Below are 8,082 nucleotides of genomic sequence, written 5' to 3' on the forward strand. Positions count from 1 at the left end.
GTATATGTTGGTGTATGATTAACTGTTTTAAGGACGCCCTTTGGAAGGCACGCAATATTTTACTTTTTAAACGTGATGCTGTTTCTGTGACGGATTGTCTTAAAATTGCTTTTAGCCAGATGTATATTTATTACTTGAGCGATGTCAAATGTATTGGGAGGAGGGATGCTAATCGCATATGGGTTTTTTATGGGTGGAATTCTGTGTTTTATTATTGTACTGTTTTGTGTTGTTGTTTTTGATTGTAAACAATCTTTTACGCACTTAATAAAATATGTTGAAACCTGATCTGTTCTTATCAGTTTAATATCTGATACGTCCCCTATCTGGGGACCATATATTAAATGGATTTTTAGAACAGGGAGATGGAAAAAGAGCTTGCTCTGTCCACTCCACGCATTGACCTGGTATTGCAGTATCTCCAGGACCGGTGCACCCCTTCTTTAATGCAGTTTCTAAAATCAGAAAGAATTGAATTCAATGCATTTTGTTGATTTTGCTTGTTTGTCGCATTTTTAGAACGACTTTTTTGGCTTTGCTTTTCTTCGCCTCATTGGATTTTTCATGTTAACAGTTGCAGAAGCCAGATGACAAACTCGTTTTCGTTCAACTTTACCAACTGTGCATTGCATTTCATTGTACTGTAATGCAATGCTATCTATCTAGCTCTCCCCCTTTCTTTCCTTTTGGATAAACAGCCATATTAGGCAAGCATTTTGGAGCTTTCACCTAACTAACTACAGGTGGTGAGATAAGCTGCACAATATAATTGTCCTTTCAGTATATTGTTGCACACACACCATCTATTTAGCAAATGCCCTTGTTATCAACTGCAGCCGTTTAAACTCACCTGAGCCAACAGGTATGTGCTGCACTGGTTACCCTGCACCTAAAATTTCTTTTTTGGCTTGCTACAATGACTTTTCTGAAATGTTGTCTCCCTCTGGTGGAACGCTGACTTCTTTAATTTCATGCCTGCAGACTATAAAAAATAACCCAAGAAAGTTTGGTTGATTGGTCTGTGGCGTTCTTTTAAAGTGTTGCTTATGGCGGTCTCTGTGAGCTTCTCAGTGCTGTTCAGTCAGCCAGGTATCCTGCCTGCAGTAGATGGAATGTGGCAATGGAACACTGCGCGTGTCATAATAAGCTCTGACCTTTATATACCTGCGCACGGCAGCAGCCACCTTCAGTCTGCTGCTGGACAGCCAGCAGCAGCAGGTAAGGTAAGTAATCAGCAACACTCCTGCTAAAGGTAGACGGCTGCTCATTTTTTTCCCCCTTAATTGGTTCTCCTCCCTCCTTCCGGTGTTGAGGCGGGTGGGAACAGCAGGGGGTGAGGGTGCTGTTCTAAAATAGGTGGAGTTATGCAGATCTAAAACACGTGGATTGCAGCAGCAGCAAGCTGAAAAGTGCAGGCATGTAAGGGATCTAGAGGTTGACAACATGTCTTCTTAACGGGAGTCCAGGTGCCCATCTCCACAAATGGACTTTTCAGGATCCGAGGGTGGCACCCTAGGCCGAAACCAATTCTGTTTATCGCTTCTCGGCCTTTTGGCACGATCCTTGTGATTGGTGTCAGGAGGCAGGTTCGTGATCGCTGGAATTCTCTCTCGGCCTTTTCCATTTGGAACTGCTGCTATTGGGAAGGAAGGAAGGTGTTTCTCGTACCTTTCGGCGTGGAAGGAATTCTGGATCGTGGAGGAGGAGTTCTTTGGGACTGGAGTTCTGGACGATGCTGAGCAGAAGGGATCGAGTCTGGTGTCGCTAATTTTGGACGTCATCGGGCTTTCTTTTGAATTTTCTCTGTGTGGAAATGGAGAACAATTTGGATCAGGACGATGCCTACATGAAGGATACCATCCGGTTTGTGGTGAGTGCGGAATTTAGGCAAGTTAAAAACTTGGACTTTTTGTATAGGAAAGTCTTTACTCCTGTCTTGCATATCGGCAAGGATGAATACTTTTGTGTTCAGTCATTTTCTAACAGAGGAGTACACGATGTGACTTTGATAGGTGCTGGTGTATGTGAGAGGGTTTTTTCCAGTTTTAAATATGCTGCAACCTGTGAGCATAGTGAGGTATTGGAAGGAATTCCAGCCTCGCTTCGCTTTCAATTTGATCAAAGGACTCTAACAATACATATGTATAACCCTTTCATATCTGATGAGCAAGTGACTTCATACTTAAGAAGGTTTTGTTCTGTATTAATTATGAAAAAACGTTGTACGACTGGTTTTGGGGCCTGGAACGGCAAGAGACTGTATCACGTCGTTTTTAAAAAGGACCCGTCAGTGGAGGGGGGTGTCTTAAGACCCCCACCAGTCGTGTTCATAAATAGAGACAGAGGCTTTTTGTTTTTTCTAATATGCCACCATATTGTAAACGATGTCGGAAATATGGTCATATGGATGAAAATTGTGCCCCTTGTGAAGTATGTTCTGGTCCGGTTCATCAGGCGAGAGAGTGCCCAATGCAAGCCAGGCAAACATCTGAGGCTGATGCTGAAGATAAACAAGAGGATGGTGTGCAGATGGAGGATGGAGGATCAGAAAGTTCTTCTAATGTGGTGCAGGAAGTAGAGGTTTCGGCGCCTCTGAGTAATAGAGAAAAAAGAGAAGAGAGGAAGAAAGCTGAAGAAAAGAAGAAAGAAGAAAGGAAGAAGGAAGAAAGGAAGAAGGAAGAAAAGAAGAAGGAAGAAAAGAAGAAGGAAGAAAAGAAGAAGGAAGACGAGAAGAAAGAAGAAAAAAAGAAGGAAGGAGAGAGGAAAGAAGATAGAAGAGAGGAAGGAACATTGGAAGAGGAAAAGGAGGGGCAACAAGGTATTGCGGATACAGCAGTTACTCTGGCGGCATTATCAGAGTTGTCGTCAGGGATTCCTTGTGCCCAGGAAAAAGTTCAAAATCTTTAAAAAGGAGTACATGGCAAGAAGAGCTACAGGAGGCCATGGAGGACTGGAGTGGGAAAAAATCTCGTGTGGACGCGTCCTCATTGTTTGGGGATGTGTCTCCCTCAAGTTCTTCTGATCAAGAATCCTTAATGGTGGATGTGAAATCACCTTTGGTAGATGAGGGCGGAGGGATTAGCCCTGGGCCTAATACTAGAAGATGATTACTGCTGTATCCCTGAATGTTCAGGGGTTGAACAATTTATACAAACGCACTGCATTATATGATTTTTTGAATAATGAGAAATGCGATTTTATTTTTTTACAAGAATGTAATTTAGAAAGGAAAATGAGCTATGAATTTTTACGCGGAATATGGAAGGGTAACATGTTTTTTTCTGGTGGGAATGAATTGAAAAGTGATGGGGTGGGTTTTTTGTGCTCTAGTGAGTGGGAGGTGGTGAAGTATGAAGAAATTTACCCTGGTTGTATTCTATGTGTGGAAGTAATGAGGGAGGGTAAAAGGGTGCGTTGTTTTAATGTTTATGCTCATACTGAAAAAAGTCAAAGATTACATTTATTCGAGATTTTACAGTTATTTTTACCAGGTGCAGATCCGAATTTAATTGGTGGGGATTTTAACTGACAGTTAAATAATGTAAGGGATGGGTCGGTAACCTGCCTTAAGAACATAATTTCTGCCTTCAGTTTAAAGGATGCATGGGCTGTGGATGGTAGTAAGAAAGAATTTGAAGTTACGTGGTCAAACAGAGGTTTTACGTCTAGGATTGATCACTTTTTTATGTCTGATTCTTTTAAATGTTCCTCTTTTAAGACAAGTATTAATCCTTTTTCGGATCATAAGTTATTGGAATGCACTTTAGTAATAGACCCTTGCGGTACGAAAAAATCTTCGCATTGGAAACTGAATGTTTCTTTATTACAGGGCGAGAATTTCAAAGAAGATTTTAAGTTTTTTTTTAATGAATTAAAACTGAACAAAAAGGGTTTTAAGTGTATTTTAGACTGGTGGGATTTTATGTAGGGTAAGATCAGATCCTTCTTTGTTAAATTGGGAAAGAGGAAAGCGTATGAGAAAAGGCAGTTTTATGTTACGTTAAATGCTATTTTGCAGTGTTATTATTTTTTTCAAAACAATGAAGTTAATATGGACAGCAGTATTAGTGAGGTAGAGGAGAAAATTCAGAATGCACTAAAAGAGAAGGGAAAAGAAATCATCTTTAACTCTAGGGTAAAGCTCCTGGATGAGGATGAGAAGTGTACTAAGTTTTTCTTTAAAAAAATATGTGGAAAAAAGGATTTTATTGAGGTCTTAGAGGGTGAGGTGAGCCCAGATGGGAAAGCATTGAAGGCCAAAATGTTTTATGATGATCTGTTTTCTCGAAAAAAGATTGATGAATCATTGAAAAACCATTTTTTAGAGGTTCTGGATATAGCTCTTAGTGAGGAAGAAAAATTACTTTTATCTAGAGAGTTTACTAAGGAGGAGATATTTAATACTATTTGCACTTTACAAAATCAGAAGACACCAGGTGTGGATGGCCTCCCTGTGGAGTTTTACAGGGTTGTGTGGGATATTATAGGGGAAGATTTTTATGAGTTGTTTTTAGAAGTGGAGTCATCTTTTAATATTCCCAAGTCATGGGCGGAAGGCCTTATTGTTTTATTATATAAAAAAGGAGGAAAAGAACTGATTAAAAATTGGAGGCCTATTACGCTACTTAATACAGACTATAAAGTATACGCAAAACTATTGGCCAATAGATTAAAGAGTGTGATAGGGTCAGTTATTGAGGTGGATCAGTCTTGTGCAGTCCCGAATCATAAGATTACCGACACGCTAATCTTATTGAGAGATATAATATGGGATGTGGCTGACAGGAAGCAGGACTTGGCGCTCGTTTCCCTTGATTTTGAGAAGGCTTATGATAGGGTTGCTCATGAGTTTTTATTTGCCGTTTTAAAAATAATGGGATGTCCTGGTGTTTTTATTGAGCGTATTAAATGTCTGTATAAGTTATGTTTTAGTAAGATTTCTATTAATGTTTTTTTATCGGAAAAAATTAATATTAATTGTGGGGTTAAGCAAGGGTGCCCCCTGTCGCCTATACTTTTCATTTGTGCGATAGAACCCCTTTTAACTGCTTTTAGGAAAGATAAAGTTATTAATAATGTTTTTTTTATTCCCGGCAGTAGGAATGATCAAGTGAAGGTTTTAGCTTATATTGATGATGTGTCGGTTTTAGTGCGGGACATTAAGAGTCTTAATAGAGTTTTAAGGACAGTTGAGTGGTTTGGTGGAGCATCTGGTTTTAAAATAAATTTAGAAAAATCGGGTGTTTTAACTATGGGTAACTTTCTTTTAAATTCGGATTGCAAGCTGATGAGATTAATGGAAATTAAAGTTTTAGGGGTATGTGAGGAATTGGGAGTCCCTGCTTGAAAGGGTGAGGAAAAAGATTGATTTTTGGAACTTGAGAAGTTTAACAATGGAAGGCAAAATCTTGATAATAAAGCAGGTCTTACTTCCGATAATTCTATACATTTCAACTGTTTTTATACCTCTTATTAATGTAATGAAAAAGATAATTAAGTTATGTTTTAATTTCCTATGGAAGTCAGAAATGGAAAGTGTAAAAAGGGAAGAGTTGTACAAAATTAAAGGGAAAGGAGGGAAAGGCTTCCCAGACATCAGAGCTTTCATTTATGCCAAGTATCTTGCTAATTGCATATGCACTTTATTAGGACCGGTTTCTAGACTGAAAACCTTTTTAACATACAATTTGGGTTTCTTTAGTAGGAAACACAAATGGTTACAAATGCATTTGGATCAGCCATATAAGTTTATGCCACCTGGGAATTATATTATTTTAGAAAGAATTCTGAGGGATTTTAAATTAATGAATATGGATCTTAAAATACTTGGAAATCATAAGAACATTTTAAAAGTTTTAGAAAGCAGGGTGATAGCTAGTCCGGTAGAGCGGTTTTCCGATAATGTTGTTGATAAAATTTGGATAAATGCAAATTTTAAGTGTTTGACTAATGAACACAAGGACTTAATATGGTGTAGTATTAAAGACTGTCTGCCAACTCGAGATTTTCAATATAGAAGAGGATTGGTACGGTTTGAAAAATGTCCAAGACGTAAATGTGCTGCTGGCGAAACACCCATGCACATTTTTTGGAACTGTAGTTATGCGCAATTAGTATGGAAAAAGATTAGTAAGTTAGTTAAAGCTCTAAGTGGTGTTAATTTTCTAGATTTTAATAGGATTTTTTACGGGTTGGGTGTCAAGGATGAAGTGTTCAAGGTTGTATGGATAATTTTATCTTGTGTGAAAATGGCGCTTTGGAAAACTCGGAATATTTTGATTTTTAAACATAAGGAAGTATCGGTACAAGAATGTATTAAGTTATGCCTAAGTTATATGTTTTTATATTTCTGGAGAGATAAGGTGTTGTTTGGTGATAAAAAAGCTAATGAAATTTGGAAGCAAAAAGATTGGAATGTACTTAACTTGTGATGTTCTTGGTGTATCATATGTACCCCCCTGTAAAGAAATGAAAATTTTAAAGTTAAAAGGAGAAATAAACTGGAATATGGAAAATAATATAAGCTGTAAATTTTTTTAAAAAAGCAAAATAAAAACAAAACAAAAAAAGATCCAGTTTGCTATCTACAATGAGGAAACTTTTACGTTTGAAACCATTTTAACATGATGACTTGTGATGGTGGACTTAAAGATCTGAGTAGAAAAAAAAAAAATTCTGTTATCATCAGTTTAATATCTGATACGTCCCCTATCTGGGGACCATATATTAAATGGATTTTTAGAACAGGGAGATGGAAAAAGAGCTTGCTCTGTCCACTCCAAGCATTGACCTGGTATTGCAGTATTTCCAGGAACGGTGCACTCCTTCTTTAATGCAGTTTATAAAATCAGAAAGAATTGAATTCAATGCATTTTGTTGATTTTGCTTGTTTGTCGGATTTTTGGAACGACTTTTTGGCTTTTCTTCCCCTCATTGGATTTTTCATGTTAAAAGTTGCAGAAGCTAGATGACAAACTCGTTTTGGTTCAACTTCAGCAACTGTGCATTGCATTGCCATGTACTATAATGCAGTACTATCTATATAGCTCTCTATCCCCCCTTTCCTTCCTTTTGGATAAACAGCCATATTAGGCAAGGATTTTGGAGTTTTCACCTAACTAACTACAGGTGGTGAGATAAGCTGCACAATATAATTGTCCTTTCAGTATATTGTTGCAAACACACCATCTATTTAGCAAATGCCCTTGTTATCAACTGCAGCTGTTTAAATTCACCTGAGCCAACAGGTATGTGCGCTGGTTACCCTGCACTTCAATTTTCTTTTTTGGCTTGCTACAATGACTTTTCTGAAATGTTGTCTCCCTCTGGTGCATCATTGGCTTCTTTAATTTCATGCCTGCAGACTACCGTATAAAAAATAACCAAAAAAAGTTTGGTTGGTCTGTGGCGTTCTTTTAAAGTGTTGCTTATGGCTGTCTTTGTGAGCTTCTCAGTGCTGTTCAGCCAACCAGGTATCCTGCCTACAGTAGATGGAATGTGGCAATGGAGCACTGCGCCTGTCATAATAGGCTCTGACCTTTATCTACCTGCGCACGGCAGCAGCCATTTTCAGTCTGCTGCTGGACAACCAGCAGCAGCAGGTAAGGTAAGTAATCAGCAACACTCCTGCTAAGGGTAGACGGCTGCTCGTTTTTTTTTCCCTTAATTGGTTCTCCTCCCTCCGGTGTTGAGGCGGGTGGGAACAGCAGGGGGTGAGGGTGGTGTGTTACAATAGATGAAGCTATGCAGATCTAAAATGCGTGGATTGCAGCAGCAGCAAGTCGAAAAGAGCAGGCATGTAAGGGATCTAGAGGTTGACAACATGTCTTCTTAACGGGAGTCCAAGTGCCCATCTCCACAAATGGACTTTTCAGGATCTGAGGGTGGCACCCTAGGCCGAAACCAATTCAGGTTATCGCTTCTCGGCCTTTTGGCTAAGATCGGGTGTGGTGTTGAGGCATTACATCTGGTCTTGGCTGACAGGTGTACCCGGCTCCTTGGCCTGGGGGGATCATCCCACCTTACGGTGGGGCTTCACCCCCCTGCTGCTATTAGGGAGCTGGCTTAGTCCCCTTAGATTGT

The 8,082-nt window shown here is 39.1% G+C and overlaps 1 non-coding gene and 1 pseudogene across 1 annotated transcript; both read left to right on the plus strand.

Annotated features, from left to right (window-relative positions):
- The first annotated feature begins 251 nt into the window (after positions 1-251).
- Positions 252-441, plus strand: LOC141150511 (U2 spliceosomal RNA). Its single transcript, XR_012246699.1, has one exon. It is a non-coding gene; the product is annotated as a U2 spliceosomal RNA (small nuclear RNA).
- Positions 442-6,610: 6,169 nt separating this feature from the next.
- LOC141150839 (U2 spliceosomal RNA) lies at positions 6,611-6,827 on the plus strand (annotated as a pseudogene).
- Positions 6,828-8,082: the final 1,255 nt, after the last annotated feature.

Source organism: Phyllobates terribilis, unplaced genomic scaffold, assembly GCF_046119375.1.
Source record: "Phyllobates terribilis strain yellow unplaced genomic scaffold, ASM4611937v1 Scaffold_5__5_contigs__length_657084704, whole genome shotgun sequence".
Classification (NCBI taxonomy): Eukaryota; Metazoa; Chordata; class Amphibia; order Anura; family Dendrobatidae; genus Phyllobates; species Phyllobates terribilis.